We start from the raw sequence: 20,782 nt of genomic DNA, 5'->3' as shown, positions 1-20,782 counted from the left end.
GGTTTGTCTACAGCAAAATCCTTGACTGTCTTCAGAGTTGGTGAAGGTAGGATGTTGCCGGGGGGGAACGGAGCAACCTCAGGCTGGTAGGTGGACGACTTCCACGAAGCCTTCTCCCTGTGGGCAGGGATTGCTGGGGGTTAAAATTGACCCCTTAAATGTGATAAATAGGAAGTGCACACCAGATACAAAGCTTTTAATATATTATAGAGAATCATAGATAATCTGCTGCCAGAAATGCTGCAGGAAACTTCATGCTGCACCAGAAATAATGGATAGTCCAATAAATGGAACTGATTGCACGGCATATAACAAAGTTGTTTACACTGAAGCGTATGAGGTATCCATGCATACAGATATGTAGTCTGGTGCGATATATTGTTATCATTTTATGACCTAGAAATTGCTTTACACTCAGAGGCAACCCTGTGCTGCCTTGCTGAAACCACTGAGCAAGAGGGCTATGCCAAATTGGCTCTGTCCTGTTATCAGGATGCAGCTAGTGGGATGGGAATGCCAGTCGTACCCCAAGAAGCAGTGCACAGGTCGTGCAGATGGGGGAGATTGGCCAGTGGGGATGCCAGCACCAGATTTACCATGAGTCCAGGGTGGGGGCAAAAGAGGTTCAGGAGGTGGGGCAAGAGGTGGTCGATTGTGGAGGCAGTCCTGATTCTTCTGGCTCCACATTCAAGTAAGCAAAAATTGTTTCAGTTAGCTTTTTGTTGGCAGCTTCCAGCAATCATTGGTTTGGCTATGGTTCATCTGAGAAAACAGTGTGTAGCAAGCATGATGCATGCTGTGTTCATTCCTGATCCAATATTTGGACGGGACCTGATATAAATGTTAGGCCTTCGATTTTGCATAAGGTATGCGCCCAATGCTTGTATCAGGAAGGCAGCAGGCCATCCTAACCAATACGGCAAGCGATGCATGCAAAATGACCATGTGCATATTGCACTCCATATTGGACCCTCCAGCATCTGTTCCTCACCTGAAAAAGCGCCGCATGATCCAATTTCTAGGCCTTTGTGTCCAGGATCTATTATCACTCCCATCATGGGGCCACTTTCACTGTCTAAATTGTGGATCAATAGCAATCAATAGTTACATGGTCACATCCTAGTGACACAGAGCTCTCATCCAATAAACTTACCTAGTAAATCCATGATGGCAGCCCCTCTTTATGAGATCACACTGTGTAATGAAGGCAAATAACGAATGGAACTCATTTTGGAGAGAAAGAAAAAACAAGCAAAGACTTGGAAATATTTAAGATGGAGGTTAGATGGTTATTATCAATTCAGCCTCTGTGTAGTGGGTTTAAGTAGCCTTTGTACTCATAATTCTGGGTGCAATTGCATCTATTTTACACCAAAACATGCATATGAGCTTTGCAGTCTGATTGCCTTATGGGCACAAAGCATTGGCATATTCATTGCCAATGAATCATAGCGCAACTCAAATGCTGCAGTAGGGTATTGTACAGATTCAATTTCTCCTGCTAGACATACCCCTGGCAATGTAATTAAAATATGTATTATTAATAAAACTACATTTAATTCATATTTTTACAGAAATGGTTTGGGCATTATATTGCAGTTATTTGCAATTTGCATTGCAAGCAGCGTGCACTGAATATCATTGGTGCAAAGCAAGATTTTGTTTGAAAATAGCCCACAGAGCAACTAAAGAAGAAACTTTCAGGATAACGGCAGGTTGGATCTCAAAAATAAATGAATAGCAAGCTACAAATACGATGGAGTGCTTTTTACCCATTCTATACGATCAAGATCACATCATTAATACGGAATGTATATTGACTATTTTCCATACTGGGAGGAGATATGCGGCTTAAAGATTTGAAAGCTGCTCCCTTCATCTGTCGTTGTGTATCACTGGTTCAATTATAATACTGAAGAATAGGCATAGGCAATAGGTCTAAAAATGTATGTTCCTGTAATTAATGTAAACCAAAATCTGCCGTTCTTTGGTGTCTTATGTTTTTTTGAAATAAGGAGGACATTTGGAGCTGTGTGTGTATTATTGTCACAAATATATTTTTAAATGATACGGTGCTGTGGCAATGGTGGGATCAGTGTTTTGATGTCACAATAATGGCTGCAATTCACACCATTATTTGCTCAGTGTAAGAGAAGCTGTGATGGAGAACTTAAATATACTTGCTTTTCTTTGAGCCTTATCAAAACATCTCAAAACGCTTCAATCAATGAGGTATTTTCTGAACCACAAAGGCCTAGAAATTCAGACGTGATCTGGCCATAAAGACCACTGCACGTGCCCAAAGACACCAGCATCAAGATCATTGGAAATTGGTCCGCCGTTCTCATGTGTTTATTACCGGAAAGCTACGGATGTCACGGGTGGGTGTGGGTAGCTGCAGACAGAGTGATACCAGCTGGCTGAGATGCTGACTAGAACCTGCAGTTTAATGTGGAGCATTTCTGTTCCTCCTGGTTGCACATTCATGTAAGTATATCTTATATTTTTAGCAGTAGTCTCCAGTGGTCACTTTAAGGGCTGTCGGTTTGGCTGTTGTACACCCAAGAAAAGTGACTACAGCACGCACAGCTGTCAGTTGTGATCCAATTTGGCAAGGGAGCCTGATGCAGGCGTATATTTGCATATGTAATGGACCCGAGGCCTTCTTCAGCTGGGCACCCTGGATGACTTCCAGCAGAGAATGAGCACGAGTGCACAATGCCATTTTGGGCTCTATGGTGCCCATTTTTTGCCCACAAATGGGTGTTGCACTATTGAATTTCTAGGCCACTGACTATTGCTATATAGGCAATTAAGCAGCCATGCTGAATCAAGATTCTGCAAATGCAATTAGATGAATGACCAGTTAATTTGTCTTTCTTTGGTGGTGTTGGTCCAGAAACCAGGAGTAATCCACGCATATCTCTGAATGTTGTGCTGAGATCTTGAATACCCCCCAGTAATAGAAACATGCAATTGGGGTCTTGATTTAATGTCTCATCCAAACGATAATGCAACAAATTTTCTCAGCACTGCCAATGAGTCAAAATCACAATCTGAAGAGAAGGAAAACCTGCACTAACTAAGCCACCTGGTAAAGGGCTACATGTTGAAGGAATTGTAACTACTGAAGGAGAACAAGAAAACAATGACTCTTTCCTATCAACTCCAGCTTGATCTGTTTTCCCATTTCTCACATCCTATTTCCTTCCCCTTCCAGTCGAGATAGTAGGATGGCATTGGGCATTGGCTTCTCCACCATTCACTTTTATGTCACTGACCCAGCAGAAAGCATGGTCCCACTTCAGCAGAAACAATGAAACTCCATCTACTGGCCAATCCTAAACTGAACAAATAGAACTAACCAGCCAGTGATCCCTCAGACTTTGACCAATTATCCACTTAGGTTGTATAAAAACAGACTGAATCTTTGGTTTGATTGTGTTTCTATCATTGAAGGGATGTTACTGGACTGAAGATTATAATGGTATTGAAGAAGATGAACCACTATCACCACCAGCATCTTCATCACCCCGGTCACCATCACCATCACCATCACACCGAGCCACAAAAGGAGATATCAGGTCAGATGACCAAAAGCTTGGTCAAAGAGGTAGGTTTTAAGGAGTGTCTTAAAGGAAGAAAGCGAGGCGGAGAGGCGGAGGCCTCTCTATTCCAAGCTATTCCAGAGCTTGGGGCCCAGACAACTGAAGGCGTGGGCACCAATAGTGGAGTGAGTAAAATCATCATCTGCAAAGGAGATGAGAATTAGAGGAGTGCAGATATCTTGGAGGGTTGTGGGGCTGGAGGAGATTACAGAGATAGGGAGGGTGAGGCCATGGAGGGATTTGAAAACAAGGATGAGAAATTTAAAATCAAGTCATTACTAGGCAGGGATCCAATGTAGGTCAGCACAGGGGTGATGGGGGAACGGGACTTGGTGCGAATTAAGACACGGGTGAGTTATCAATGACCTCAAGTTTACGGAGAGTAGAATGTGGGAGACCAGCCAGGAGTTTGTTGGAATAGTAAAGTCTATAGGTAATGAAGGCATGAATGAGGGTTTCAACAGCAGATGAGATGAGACAGGGGCGAATTTGGGTGGTGTTAGAGGTGGAAATAGGCAGTCTTAGTGATGGCACGGGTATGAGGTTGGAAGCTCATCTCTGGGTCAAATGTGACACCAAGAGTGTGAGCAGACTGGCTTAATGCCAGACTGTCGCCAGGGAGAGGGATGGAGTCAGTAGCTAGGAAACAGAGTTTGACGCAGGAACTGAAAACTATAGCTTCAGTCTTCCCCATATTTAATTGGAGGACATTTCTGCTCATCCAGTACTGGATGTCAGATAAGCAGTGTGATAATTTAGCAACAATGGAGTAGTCAAGAGAAGTGGTGGTGAGGTAGAGCTGATTGTTGTCAGCTTACTTTTATTTATTTATTTATTTAGAGATACAGCACTGAAACAGGCCCTTCGGCCCACCGTGTCTGTGCTGACCAACAACCACCCATTTATACTAACCCTACAGTAATCCCATATTCCCTACCACCTACCTACACTAGGGGCAATTTACAATGGCCAATTTACCTATCATCTGCAAGTCTTTGGCTGTGGGAGGAAACCGGAGTACCCGACGAAAACCCACGCTGTCACAGGGAGAACTTGCAAACTCCGCACAGGCAGTATCCAGAATTGAACCCAGGTCCCTGGAGCCGTGAGGCTGCGGTGCTAACCACTGCGCCACTGTGCTGCCCTTTCATGCAAAAACTAACTGCTTTCGGATGATGTCACTGAGGCAGCATGTAGATGAGAAATAGGAGGGGGCCAAGAATAGATCCTTTGGGGACACCAGAGGTAACGGTGCAGGAGCAGGAAAAGAAGCCATTGCAGTTGATTCTCTGGCTATGATTAGATAGGTTAAGAATGAAACCAGGTGAGAGCAGTCCCACCCAGCTGGACGACAGTGGAGAGGCATTAGAGGAGGATGGTGCGGTCAACCTTGTCAGGTTGAGAACGATGAGGAGGGAAAGTTTACCTTTGTCACAGTCACATAGGATGTCATTTGTGATTTTGGTAAGAGCTGTTTTGGTACTGTGGCAGGGACAGAAATCTGATTGGAGGGATTCAAACATGGATTTTCAGGAAAGATGGGAATGGATTTGGAAGGTGACAACATGTTCAAGGACTTCCTAAATATAATAATACTCAGATATTCTGGTCTACAGATATGTATTAGTTATAAATATGCTGAACCCAATTGAAAGCTGTACCTCATGAGCAGTTGTCTTCTTTTGAAATACTTGAGGAATTGGAGTTCAATCCCATTGAAAATAAATCTATTTCATCCACATTATTCTTCTCTTATTTAGGCATATTCATTTTGCAAGAATTCACATGAAAACATTAACAAAAACATTTTGCTTCCCAAGAATATTTCTTGTTGCAATAAAACTTATTGGTGAAAGGCCAGTACCACAGTCTTTACCTCAGGAAACTGCAATACAATGATACAGACAATAACTGTAAATCTGGGTTTGTAAAGAGTCACATATATAATCTGAGAAATAAAGGTCAATGCACAACATTAACCTGCACCTTAAATTCATCAGTTAACTAGTGATTGCAGTGAGAGCATGCATAAAATGATTATGGGTTTTCAGATTAAATGTTTTAAATGTTTAATTTCTGTTGGTAGAAAAGAAGGTCTTGCCTATAATCTCCCAATCTCTTAACATAAATACATGAGTAGGAATGAAAACAATACTTGGTGAACCTATTGGTCATATATTGTAAAATAGATTTTTCCTCATAAATTTTAAGGAGTATTTTTAATGAGATAGGACATAAAAACTTGTAAGTGGACAAGGCGGATCATGGAAACATTCAGGATGAAAACCTTTCAAGGTGAACCCTAAGGATGTGTTTTACTATCGAACTAAGAGGAAATCTGAAAGAGGTTTCACATCTCAATGGAAAGCAGCCTGCCTGATGCTCTGAAGTATTATATCAGGGAATATTCCCTCGTGTTGTTAAGTATCATTTCATGTTGTGTTACCCTGGTCAAGCTCTTAAATATCATATCATGAAATATTATATTCCCAGGCACTCTTAAATATATCAAGTTGTGTTACATCATCCGGACTCTTAAATATGTTATCCTGACGGAGTTCTTTGGGGCTGTGTTACCCGTAGTCTGTGTGTGTCAAATGGGTTTGTTAAGCATTAAATTGCATCTATCTATAATGTACAAAAAAAGGTATCATGGCACTGATTTTCTATTTGTCACATCTCATGTCCCGTGGCACAGATCATACTTTTTGATTGGTTCAATTATCGTATTCATAAATCAGTTGTGGATCAAAACTCGGTCGATAGGAACTGTGTGAATTCAAAGCAAGCATCCGTGAAAGCAATGAATCAAGGATAGATGCTGAGTAAAATGTACCAGTAAAAGAAATAGGAAGCTAAATCAATTAAATTACTGAATAACATTTTGTGAAGTTTCTTTGTGCAACCATCTTGAAATTATTCCCCCAGCTGAAAATTTACAGGTAAAAATACTCATTCTTACTTTGGCCTGCATGGTGTGGTAAATCCCTGGAAAATGATTTTTACAAGAACTCTACTCTGTATCAACAGCTTGGGACAAGTTGGTATGAATTAATTGGATCTTCTATTATTCATTTGGGCTTTCCCATCCTTTTTGTTAGTGGACAAAAGGGAACCAGAATCACACATTCACAACCTGGGATTCCAGTGGTTAGGACTTGCATAATATTTTACAATGATTCTTATTATTCAATTTCCTTGATTTTTACAATTTAATTTTAAAAAATGTTTTATGCATTTCTTTTTCCTTTAAAAATAAGACCTGACCTTAAAGTTGAATCAGGCATCCATTTTCCAATACTGGCATTGCTTTAAGTAGGGTATCCCTCGCTTGGGCCTCAGTTAAGATCGCAGCTATGGTTTGATGATGTAATTGGTCCGCAATCTGCATATTTAAAGAAAACCCTGCCGCGCTTGAGCGTCCTTTTTGGTCATCACCTTATGTTCTCCATTAAGCTGAGCATTTGTTATTGGAAGTGAATTTTGTAACATGATAAGGCATTAAAATATTACAAGCTTTACCAGGAGGTTTTATGTTTGAAATTAAATGCGTGTAATTGTGTAACCTTTTGGAGGTCAGTGTCAATGTGAAAAGTTTGTTCCTCAATTCCATATGGGCTTTGAGATGCCTTATTGTCAGTTGCAGAGGTAAAAAAAAATAGAATTCAGCGTGCATCTGTGTCAACAGCTTGTAAAATATTTTTATGAATGGCAGCAAGACTGACATAGAATATGCCAGGATCTGCTGTTTGTAAAGCCTGCCCTCTGCATTGATTGAAAATGACTGCAAATAATGAAATCCCAAGGCAGTCAATATTAGAAGCAGTTAAGGTAAGTTAAATTATATATATATATATATATACTTTTCTTTTCTTTCTTTTGGGCCTCCTTATCTCGAGAGACAATGGATACTCGCCTGGAGGTGGTCAGTGGTTTGTGAAGCAGCGCCTGGAGTGGCTATAAAGGCCAATTCTAGAGTGACAGGCTCTTCCACAGGTGCTGCAGAGAAATTTGTTTGTCGGGGCTGTTGCACAGTTGGGTCTCCCCTTGTGCCTCTGTCTTTTTTCCTGCCAACTACTAAGTCTCTTCGACTCGCCACATTTTAGCCCTGTCTTTATGGCTGCCCGCCAGCTCTGGCGGATGCTGGCAACTGACTCCCACGACTTGTGATCAATGTCACAGGATTTCATGTCGCGTTTGCAGACGTCTTTAAAGCGGAGACGTGGACGGCCGGTGGGTCTGATACCAGTGGCGAGCTCGCTGTACAATATATATATATGTCTGTATATCATGAAAAGCAAGAGAAAAACAAGCTCTGCAACTTTATCTGAGGTAACTTTGAAAGTAAAAGTACTGTATATGATACATCAGCTGACCTCCTACAAATAAAATCATTATGCACATAAGACAGCCAAGCACAGAAATAGCTGAGGAGAAAACCAATAAGTGGGGGAAAAACCTGGCCCTTAAGTTTCGTAATGTATTTCAAATGGTTACAACATCTACCTTTCCTTTGCTTATACTGTGAACTCGGCAACAAGCATAGTTCACATGGGCGTTTCCTAAATTTTGTGGCATCATTCAAAATTGTAGGGAAATTCTGAGTAAAAGCCCTGATTAAAATCTGCAGATTTAAGTAGATCATTTTGGGAACAGCATGAGATTTTCCTCTATGGGGTAGAGTGCCAATGGGGCAGGATTTCAATCCACACCTCCATGTCTGCCCCATTCCTGATCTTTTCTTTTGGTTTGGAACTCAATAAGTATCCATGGCAGGCTTCCACTTGATTCCTCCAGTGCAAATGTAGAGAATTCCACCTGTGCTAGAGTGGGCTGCAGCACCAGAAGATTTGGAATCCCAAAGATTTGAGATGAATACCCCTGAAGGTGTTGGCAGAGTTCATCATTTCATTGAAAATTTGTACTTTTTAGTCAAACTGTATGTTTCCTTTATTTTTGTTTTCTTTTTTGGAATGTTTCCTCACATTGCCTGCCCCCCATGACTAAGAGGGTATGTAGATATTCTACTCTCAAACCTGTACAACTTCAATACTGAAACTGGCCATCGGTTGATGATTAATGGCGGACTTCTGCCAGTCTTCTTTCCTTTAGTGTGGAGAAGGATCTGGGCTCTGCTTAACAGCTTGCAAATAAGATGGGAACCTCAGTCATGCCAAGGATCTTTGCACAAAGCTCTTCCATACGGGAATTGCTTTCCTATTTGATTTTGCATAGACAATTTTCCCTAAATGCACCCCTTCCCTCCCAAAGGCATACACTCTTGTTGGTGTATGGTTCCACAGCCTCCAGCGTAGATTTGCCAACCCTCCAGAATTGGCCTGGAGTCTCCAGGAATTGAAAATTAATCTCTAGGATACTGCTGCAAGCAACCCATGAGAAAAATCAAAGTGGCATTAAAAAGTGGCATTTTCGTGGAACATTTTCATTTATTAGTCATAGAGATATAAAAGTTCATGGAATAAAAGGCTGCTTGACAGTCAGCAAACATCCAATAGAGTCACGAAAAGTCTGTTCGCTTTCCAGTTGGCGTGGGAAACAGGGATAGGCACCAACATGTTGCACCACAGACATTTGACAAAATTATTGTCTCAGCCATGGACATGGGGGCAATTAATCTGTATATAAAGTGTATAGCCAACCTAATGCCATCAAAACACAATACAATTTAAAATGCATTTCTCCCTATTTAGTGAGTACCTGGTATTGTTTTTGTTTGCACAAGTAGTCAATGTCTTCCCACACACTTGATGTAGCAAAGCGACAAATATGGATAGATGTCTGTCTGTTAGGAATGATATTGATCACTTTCTCTCCGCTCTCTCTCTCTCTCCTTCTATGTGCCAATCCCTATCCTCTCCCTATGTCCATCTCTCACCCGTGTCTCTCTCCCCTCTCTGTGTACATCTCTCTCCCCTCTCTCTCTCCTCCTTCTGTGTCCATCCATCTCCACCCTTTCTCGACCCCCTCTCCGTCCCCCTCTCCGTCCCCCTCTCCATCCCCCTCTCCCTCCCCCTTTCCCTCGCCCTTTCCCTCTGTGTCTCTCCCTCTCACTCTCTCCTCTCTCTCTCCCTCTACTCTCTCTCTCTCCCGCCCTCTCTCCCACTCTTTCTAGCCGCCTCTCTTGCCTCCTCTCTCTCACTCTCCTCTCTGTCTCTCTCCCATTCTCTCTACCCAACTCTTCCTCTCTCTCTCTCCCTCTACTCTCTCCCTCTGTCTCTCTCTCGCCTCGCTCTCCCTCTCCCCCCACCCTCTCCCATCTTCCCCCACCCTCACCCCTCTGTCTCCCCCCACCCTCACCCCTCCTCTCTCTCTCCTCCTCCCTCTACCCCTTCCTTCTCCCCCTATCCCTCTCCCTCTCCACCCCCCTCTCTCTCTGTGAGTTGTAGAGAGCGGGAATTCTCCCCAGAGCTGATTTGTTAATGGTCAGTGTTTAAAAACATTCACAGCCTTCAGTTTCATAGCTGACAGGAGCGGGAACAGTGGCTTCCGAACTTAGGACAAGTTCAGGCTTTTCGGCGGGCTTTAAAAAAAAATCGGAACCTGGTGGAAACCCCAAACTTGTCCTGAGTATGGAAGTCACTGTTCCTGCTCCCAGCACCTGTCAGCTGTGAAACCGAAGGCTGTGAATTTGTTTAAAGTCGGACTGGTCTGGAAAGAAGAAGTTAATGGGAAAGTTATCATTCCTGAAATTGCCAGTCACGGACTCCAAAGCTTTTACCACGGACACTTGTGGCCATGTATAGACACGTTGCCAACCCCTGGTGGGAAGACAGTGTGCCATAATGATGGATGTACTGGGTGACCAATGGGGGGAATGTGGGGGAATGGGACAGTGGGAGGTGGAACCTCCAGGAGTACATCTGACCAAAGTTGGCAATCGTCTAGTACTTTGACCTGCATGTAAACCTTGACTGTGTAAACTGAAGGTCACTTAACAAGGAGGGCACTACAGCAGAGTACAATCTTGCCATCGGCCACTGCCCACACAGTGGATAATGACCAAGAATGGAAAACCTGGGTTAAATGTTCCCCTCCCTTACATTTAACCTTCTGTCCTGTATGGCTCAGTGACATACTATGCATTTTATTTACTCATTAAGGTGAAATTTGTTAAAGCCCTAGAATTTCCTTGGAGCTGCACCATTGTAACTCCACAGAAAGTGGGACAGATACCCCATTGACAGGGTTTCCACTGCACTATGGCCAAGGTTACAAAAACAGAGCAGGAGCAACTCCAAGGAAATTCTGAAAATCAAAATATCCAGATGGAGCATTTAGATAATCTCAAGATAAACAAAGTGCTGTGTAAACAAGTGCTGCCAGAAGAGAAGCTAGCGCTGGTCATCGGAGGAACAGCTAAAGCCAGTTAGCATCTGCAGATTAGTCTTTTGTTTACAAGCTGTAGCATCTGTTAAACTTTCTCTATTCCCCTGACTTACTCAGCTGACAACACCAGCCCACCTTATCAATACCAAGTAATTTATTTGTTTCAACTCCAGGGGTTGACCTATATTGATCCTATTGGGGTAATTTGTTTGAAATGATTTTTAAACATCAGGTTTATTACAAAAACACTTCATCATCAGATAATAGGAGCATAATTTGATTTTAACAAGTGAAATGAAATCATTCAAAAGAAGGACGTTGGTATTAGAGATGTGACAGTTATTGATCTTTCTCAACAATAATCAGTTTTTGTTGATTATGCTTTGATTACATGTCTTTATGATGAAGGGTGATGTGTGTTATTTTGCGCTCAAACACTACGTCCACTCTGTGGAAACAGACATCACCTTAGAAGGCAAAAGCTTTATTAGCGCTTGTTAAATCAGGACCACTCCTCTTAAGTGCAGCAATAAGATTATACAGTAGTTTACATGGTTAAATATGGGACACACATAAAGGCGCTGTGTCATCAGAACAAGGACTCCTGACTTATTAATAAACTGGCAGGACTTTCTTAACATATATTACATGCCAGTTAAATGGCAAGTACAGACCAGTCTCAGCTTCACATCATCATCAACTACGTTATATGTGAAGTCACCCGTTTTGTGAAGTTAGGCAAGAGGTCAGAGTTCACTTTGAGGCGATAGTCTAATGCCGCAAGGACCTGCATCCACTGCTGTATAATTGGAACCAGTGCTAAACGAAGTACACAGGTGGTTCAAGTAATCATCTGAGAATTTTTTAGTCCTTTTCATGAAAGCTGAAGGAGCAGTTAGTCTTTTGCTATGATTAAAGTTTAACTGGCATTTGATGCTGATAAGTAGAACTTTACACTTGCAAGCATTATGTTCAGAGCTTATTTTCCCCTAGTTAAAAAGTTAAGACTGAGTTAGCAGTGTAACAGAGTTCTTCAAGTCTTGTCTTATTTCAGTAAGTATCAGTTTCAAACTTGCACTTGTAGGACAACAATGCAGCAAGTCTGTCATGGTGAGAAGTTTAACAAATGCAGCTCCTATGTCGACCTTTCTCAGTGACTGTGGAGAGGGAACCTGAGCCAAAATATAACTGTTTTTAGGAAATGTAATAAATTAGAAGTTGTTTTTTTTTATTTTGGTAGCAGCTGCTACTGCAGCGCTCACAATGTTTGGGCCTTATTTAATTCAAGCCAGTTCTATCTTCCAGGTGGGTTTAAAATCAATTCAGTACACAGGACATGATAGGGATAGATTCTGGGCTATTTAACTAAAACTGAATTTCATCATGAATTTCTACAATTTTGCTCTGGCACTTTCTAAGTGTCAGTAAAGCTCTAATATTAAAGACAACTTTAAACTGTCCATATATTTTGCATCTTTTTCGGCATTAAGTTCTCAATGAGGCATTGTCTGCTTTTGTGGGAGACAAGAATGGTGATGGGTGTTTGCATTTGCCCATTTAGCAGTCAACATTGCGATTTCTACAACTGTAATTTTGAGGTGAGTGAATGGTGAGCCTATTGTAAAGGAGGTAAACAATCTGGTGCTTTCCCAGCTTAAGATGTTAATAAAGGATCACTTATTGTGCCTGGCATTCGAGTTGGGGGCATCATGATTGGTGGTGCGGGGGAGGCAGAACAAGGGCTAGGGGCTGGAGGTCAGGGCTGAGTAGGAGGGACATCGGAGCCTGGGGGGAAAGTTAGGATGTCAGAGGTCGGGATCTCGGGACTAGAAACGGTGATGGTCAGGTTAATGATTGCAGTAAGTACTTACCTTTTTATTATGGAGGCAATGTCTAAAGATGGGCATATTAATATTGGAGCAGGAATGGCTCACTGATTTAAGAGACTGCACCAAGGCATTATATAGTTATTTATTTATTGCATTGATAGTTATTTTTGTCCAATTTTAATGCAAATGTAACAAGGATGTGTACAAACTGGTCTCAATGATGAAGGGTATTATTTTGCACTCAAACACTTACATCCACTCTTTTAAAAACTAGTGGCGTGAGGGAAAGAACCAAGCTACAATCTGACAGATATAAAGACTGGGATTGTCCTCCCGGTAGCAGTCTTCTGCAGGGCAGGATTTCTGCCTATCCCTCCATCACTGTCAAAACCCTGTCCCAATGTCCTGGGTTGGGTTTATCTCATATTAATGGTGAGCCCCCAGTCGTGAATTCTGCTGCTAAAGCGGAGCCTACTATTTATTGCCTTGGCACAAAATCCCTGTATTGTTGTTGGCTGCAGCACCACAAGAGGTAGCCAGTTAAAGGAACAGCTGAAGATCAGAGCATTGACATCCTGGTAGACCTCAGCAGAGACCAAGGTTGACACAGGAAGATAAGTGAAAGGTCAGAATAGGAGAGAAGACCACTACAAACCCATGTCCCTCCACTGCGGAAACTCAGGGTGTTATCACCCCTTCTCGGAGCTTGTATTAATGGCAATGAATGCTGGGCTATTGCTATAATGGGCTTCTGATCTGCAACATCCAGGTGATGTGTTGACAATCTACCCCCAAGAGTTAGGAGTCTACTTTTCACATAAATTACTTTCTAAATGAAAAAATGTGGTAACTTTGGGTCTTTGCCACCAAAAAAGGGACCAAAATATCATCTTATACTCCAAGTGTCAACCCATTTTGAATAATATCAATGACTGACCTCATGACCACTTCTCTGGAGCATTACAAAATATGATCAATATTGTGCTGATGGCTATAGCAAGAATTCTTTCAGAGCATAGATGAGGCATCAGTAACACGCACAAACAGAGGCTTAGTATTAAAGTTAAATATATTCATAATATTTTCTAGAAAATAGGTGATAGGAGAAAAGTTGCCATGCTGGAATCGTTATAGAAACTTTCATGCATCTCATTTAAAGAGCAGTTAGAAGTGTTGACAACTCCAAGTACGTGCACAGTTTAAGAATTAGAAGGAAAAGAATAGTTATTCCCTTATTCACTTCACCTTGCTTCATGTGAACAGATTGTTATAAGACTAATAGCTGTCACATTAACTGAAACTATTTCATCCACTGGAGCTGTCGAGATAATGGCAATAATCAAACTAGTTCATTGTAAGTACAGGAAATTACATGAGTTGAGTAATATCATAAAACAGTGTTTAAATATTTTAATTTCATTTATCAGGACAGGCCTATCACTTAATTATACATATAACCATCTCTCATCAGCAGAATTAGTGCATTATTCATTACTGTTAATTATTTTCACATAATAGCTGCCCTGATATATTTAACCTCAGCATTATATCATGGCTAATGTGTCTGTAAAATTGAATTGTGGAAGGAGTGTAGTTTCAAAGCTCATTTGCAGATCATCATAGGACAAAAAAGAATTTAAAATGGGACTTTTGGCCCATCTTGGACAGAACATCTGTTTTTGTCTAATTTTTATGCAGAAAACAGATTATGCTAAATTTGACTTAGGATGTGCGGCAGCTAAGAGTTTTCACATCTATGTTTTAAACCAAACAGTTCAACATGCTATTTGAGTCACTGCCAAAGTCTACATTTTATTTTATTTTATTTGTCTATTTAAAAAGCAAAATTTTGTCATCATTTCCAGCATTCAGGGCCCCTAACGCCAATGGTTTGTTTTCAGTAACGAAAATCTCTTATTACAAAATCTAAAGCGGGACTGATAATTGTTTCAACTTATTTTCCTGTTGCGACATCTCTTTCTTATACCAAGGAGCAAGAGGAACTTATGCTTTATTTTTACTGATATCATAAACTCTTTTTGGAGATGAGTTCTTTATAAGGTGCAGTTTCTCAGAAAGAAAATGAGAAAGGATTTTTAATGAAACAACATTTCCTTGTTAATTGTCATTTTCCTTCAAATCATGCTTTTTTTTATACTTCTCTGGTATAATTATCAATCCCTCTTTATTAAAACAAGTGAAATTACCAATCATTTTTAAAGAATGCTTAACATGTCATTTAGTGCCTCCCCCAGAAAGAAAATGCCAAAGGTGTTCACCATTTTATTAAAAAAACATAATGTCTGAGGTAATTGCGCTTTGTTTTTTGGTTTCTCCACTTGCGGCCGAATTTTACACCACCCTGATGAGCGGGATGGTGGTGGGGGTGGGGGGGGGGGGCAGTGGGTGGTGTAAAATGGAGCAGGAGGCTCCAGGAGATCTTCCCGACCCGCTCCATTCCAGGTCAATCAAGGCCCTTCGCCCGCCTCCACGCAGATTTTATGCATTGCAAGTGGGTGTCCTGGAGCCGAGAGAAGCCCCCTAACAAAACCAGGCAGCTCACGAATGTCCTGGGGGGGTGCCGACATGTTTGGGCACCCTGTGCCCGTTGGAGGGCTGCCCCCACTACCCCAACCGCCATCAGCACCCAACACGCCCCGCTTCCCCCCCAATCGACCACCCTTGCCTCGCCAGGGCCCGACCAATTACCCCTGGCAAGGCAACCAAAACTTACCTGCCTTCCTGGCTCCCAGGCATCTTCTCTTCATGCTGGGCTACAGTCCCAGCAGTGGCCACTGCTCCCGGTGGCACTGCTGGGACTACTTGGCCGGCAGCTCTATTAAGCGGGACTTCCTACCTCAAGTGGGTGGAAGTCCCGCCTCACACCAGTTGAAGCCCGGGGACCGTCAAAATATGGGTCGGATCCCTCGGCGAGGTGGAAGCAGGTTTGCCATTGACTTTTCAGTCAATGAAATACCATAAAATCCCGGCCCGTATTTTTGGCCTAAAACCAGTTTTGCTTTTCCAGGCACTTTCTCTACCTCAATTTGTGGCAGTTGAAACTTCAAGAACAGGAAGGAATTTAAAAAAAATGTTTTTCAGAGTTTGAAACCATAATAGGCTGACTCTGCATTCTAAAGGCACTTTGGCATTAGGAATTTTTCAATTGCAAGTTAAGCAAATCAGTGCTACAAATTACCAACCTTCACCTTCCCTGTGTCCATCATCTTTCATAGATGGAAGGATGCCAACTAAACAACATTCCCCATGACACAACAATACCACTTTAAATAAGCTATTATTCTAAGTAATTTTTTTGAATAAAATCTTTATTTCAAGAAGGCGAGCAGATTACATGCTGAAAAATGGTAAAACATATAACAATTAACAGTCAAAGTTTAAATGTTTTTCTTTAATTTTTTGGATAAGAGAAAATTTCGCATTGATACAATAATGCTGTATTTTTCCAATAAAACATTTATAGGACCATACACTTATGGCACAGATAGGCCTGTAGTTTAGGCCTCCATATCTAAGGAAGGATATACATGCCTTGAAGGTTCATTAGATTGGTTCCTGGGATGAGAGGGTAGTCCTATGATGAGAGACTGAGTAAATTGTGCCTATACTCTCTGGAGTTTAGAAGTATGAGAGGTGATCTCATTGAAACATACACATTTCTGAAGGGGCTTGACTGAGTAGTCACCGAGTGGTTGTTTCCGCTGGCTGGAGAATCTAGAACAGAGAAGCACAGTCTCATGATAAGGGGACCGATAATTTAGGACTGAAATGAGGAGAAATTTCTTTATTCAGAGGGTTATGAGTTTTTGGAATTCTTACCCCAGAGGGTTGTGGTGCTCCATTGTTGAAAATATTTAAGGCTGAGATTGATATATTTCTGGTCTCTCAGAGTATCAAGGGATATGGGGAGCAGGTGGGAAAGTGGAATTGAAGCAGAAGATCAGTCATGATTTTATTGAATGCCAGGGCAAGCTTGAGGGGCAGAATGGTCCACTCCTGCTCATATTTCTTATGTCCGTATATTCTTATCTTTCTTTGGGTAATGTTTGAAGTTTGAAAACCTTTGTAACCATTCTGGCACAAATTGTCATTACCCTAAAGTGGGTTTCATTTGTTATGGACAGGTGGTAAAGGGTGTGGGTGATTCCCACTGTTCAACTCCCAACTGACTACAATCGTGTTTTGTTTAAAATGATGAGTTAGCCCCTGAGTATTTTACTTGCCAAATAAACAGACAGTGACAGATTTTCTTGTAGGTTTGACACAGAAGATTTATTGAACAATATTCATTCCCTGAAATGTTCGCAACACCACTCACACACACATTCACTCTCAAGGGAAGAAAGATAGAAGGTAAAGGGTAAGAATTCAAGGTGTGGTATGTGTTCACGGTTTATGGTAAACCTGTTGAATCTTCCGAGTAGGACACTCTTTTTTAAAGATGCAGGCCTAGGTTGTTTGGAGTCTTGACTTGTTGAGGTGTTGTAGATTTCCAGTGGTTAAGATTCGAGACTGGAGGTGGTGAGTCACTTTCAGTTCTCTGCTGCACCAACATAAAGTATAGAATTAGCAGCAGGGCTCCTTCCTTGCCTGGCTGGGCTTCTTTCCAGAGTACATTACATTACATTATAAAGGTTACATACTTTTTAGTTATTATATTATTCTCAGTGTATGCGGAGGGCCAGAAGTTGAGATAGATGCTCTTGCAGTATTGATTGTTCATTAGTAAAGTTTACCATTTATTAATATCAGAATCTATTTGATGCCATGCTTGAAGAATCTTGTCAGTATCTTGTGTAATCAATGCTTCCTCTAAGTGTATGATTGTGGCCATTGTATATCATACATGCCATTCTAAATGATTTTTTTTTGTATCTTTGGAGAACAGGTTTTACTTTTTGTTTTTTGTCCCTCTCTTTCTTTACACACTTGGTGCCCAGTGGAATTAAAGAGTTAAATGAACTGGAATCTTCATGTGTTCTGAATGCTTTTTCCAGCCTAACATTTTTATTCATTCATGGGATGTTGGCATCGCTGGAGAGGCCGGCATTCCTTGCTCCCCCTAATTGCCCTTGGGAAGGTGGCAGTAAGCCATCTTCTTGACTACTTAGTGATGGTTTGATAGGCCATTTCAGAGGGCAGCTAAGAGTCAACCACATTGCTGTGGGTCTGGAGTCATATATTGGCTAGACTGGGTAAGAACAGAAGATTTCCTTCCTTAAAGAGCATTTGCGAACCAGATGGCTTTTATATCAATCCAATAGTTACATGGGGCTGAATTTTACCAGCCCCTCAACACCGTGAGTCACAGCCAGCAGTACAAATCAGTGGGGAGAGGCCCGCTTTGACACCCAACGTCGAGAAGGGCCTCCCGCATATTACCAGCAGTGGGGGGGGGGGGGACCTCAGTGCGGCCCGCCGCCGCTTGGCGGTGAGGCCTTCATCTAAATATTTAAATTAGCAATAATAAGATGTAAATTAACTTACCTGCAGACGGCGCTATCTCATGCCGATATTACGGCCGTCGAATGTGGGAGTGGAGAGCAGTATGCAAATAAAATCCAGCCCAAGGTCACCATTACTGATACTAGCTTTTCATTCCACAGTTATTTAATTAACATGAATTTAAATGCTCCTGCTGCTATGGTGAAATTTGAACTCATGTCTCTGGATCATTAGTCTAGGCCTCTGGATTACTAGTTCAGTAATATAAGCACTGTGCTACTGTTCCCAGATATTCAGTTCTAATTTTTCTGAAAGTTGGGCAGTCGGCCATTATTAAAGCAGAGTTACTTTCTGAGCAGAGTGCCATATAAGAGGCATTAGAGATTGCCCATGTCGAATAGGTTGTAGGTGACCTCTGACGAATCTCAGATTGTGCTGCATGATCCAGCCTGGTTATGGCTGACTGCTAATACTTGGGGAAAAAAAGAGCAGATTCTCAGTGCTGGATTCGCTTGTTGCTGTCACCTCTGCTTTTTAAAAATCCTTTATTATGCAATAAGCTTTGGTCTTTCTGCTTATCCAAGTGCGCTGATCTGGTTCCCTTAGCTGCCTCTGTCCTTTTTTCAAGGCTAACTCTAATCCATTTCCAGAGTAAAACTAATGTGTAATCACCAAATCAATTCGAGTGGCCAGGACTTAAAGCAAGTCTGAGGCTTGGCATACAAAAATAAAAGCTTTTTTCAGAACAGGAGAAAATTTGTAAAACAACACAGCAACTAAGGAATAAAGCAAACAACCAGACAGAAAGAGCAGATAATTCAAATTGAAATAATACTAATAGTAAGATAAATGGAGAGAGCTGAAATTCAAAACAATAATAAAGTGAACAAATATAAAGCCACATAAATACTGTGACAAGAAGAGCAGGTCAGAGGTTGGGGTTTCTGCTGCCTTTCCACTGCCTACAAGGCACAAATCAGGAGTGTGATGGAATGCTCCCCACTTACCTGAATGAGTGCAGCTCCAACAACACTCAAGAAGCTCAACACCATCCAGGAGAAAGCACACCACTTGATTGGTACACCACCACCGTCCACCACCTTCAACATTTGCTCCTTACATCAGCAGTGTAACATGGCAGCAGTGTATGCCATCTCCAAGATGCACTGCAGCAACTTGCCAAGGCTCCTTCGACAGCACCTTCCAAACCTGTGACCTCTATCACCTAGAAGGACAAGTGCAGCAGACGCATGGGAACACCACCACCTGCAAGTTCACACATCATCCTTACTTGGAACTATATGGTTGTTCCTTCACTATTGCTGGGTCAAAAACCTGGAACTTCATCCCGAACACACTTTGGGTGTACCTACACCACATGGACTGTAGTGTTCAAGAAGCTGGCTCACCACTACCTTCTCATTTAGGCATGGGCAATAAGTGCTGGCCTAGCCACCGCTGCCCACATCCATGACTGAATAAAAAAGACAAAAGGAAGAATCAATGGCAGTGGGAAAAGATTTAAAAGGGAGAGGACTCATGAAAAAATGCAACTATTCAAATATGATAAAGACACTGAAGGAGAAAAATAGCAAATGAGAAACACATCAAATTAGTTAAAAAAAAGTTAAAGAGAAAGAGTGGATTGAAGGGCAAATCATGTTTAACCAACTTGCTTGAGTTTTTTGAAGAAGTAACAGAGAGGGTTCATGAGGGTAATGCATGTGGTGTACATGGACTTTTAAAAGGCATTTGATAAAGTGCCTCATAACAGACTTGTCAGCAAAGTTAAAGCCCCTGGAATAAAAGGGACAGTGGCAGCCTAGATATGAAATTGGCTGAGTGACAGGAAACAGAGTTAATGGTGAACGGCTGTTTTTCGGACAGGAGGCAGGAATATAGTGGGATTCCCCAGGATTCTGTATTAGGGCCCCTGCTTTCCTTGATACATATTAGTGACCTAGACTTGGATAGAAAGGGCACAATTTCAAAATTTGCAGATGACAAAAACTTGGAAGTCTAAGGAGGATAGTAATAAACTTCAAGAGGACATAGACAGGCTGGTGGAATGGGCGGGCAAATAGCAGATGAAATTTAATGCAGAGAAGTGTGAGGTGATTTATTTTGGTAGGAAGAACGAGGAGAAGCAATATAAAATAAAGAAGCAGAGGGACCTGGAGGTATATGTGTACAAATCATTAAAGATGACAGGGCAGGTTGAGAAAGCAGTTAATAAAGCATATCGGGTCCTGGCCTTTATAAATAGGGGCATAGAGCACAAAAGCAAGGAAGTTGTGATAAACCTGTGTAAAACACTGGCTTGGCTTCAACTGGAGTATTGTGTCCAGTTCTGGGCACCACACTTTAGGGAGGATGTGAAGGCATTAGAGTGAGTGCAGAAAAGATTCACAAGAATATTTCCAGAGATGAGGAACTTCAGTTACATGGATAGAGTGGAGAAGCTAGGGCTGTTCTCCTTGGAGAAGAGAAGATAATGAGATTTGATAGAAGTGTTTAAAATGACGAGGGGTC

The sequence above is a fragment of the Heterodontus francisci genome, chromosome 6, assembly GCF_036365525.1.
Source record: "Heterodontus francisci isolate sHetFra1 chromosome 6, sHetFra1.hap1, whole genome shotgun sequence".
Taxonomy (NCBI): domain Eukaryota; kingdom Metazoa; phylum Chordata; class Chondrichthyes; order Heterodontiformes; family Heterodontidae; genus Heterodontus; species Heterodontus francisci.
Note: the sequence above shows the minus strand (reverse complement) of the source record.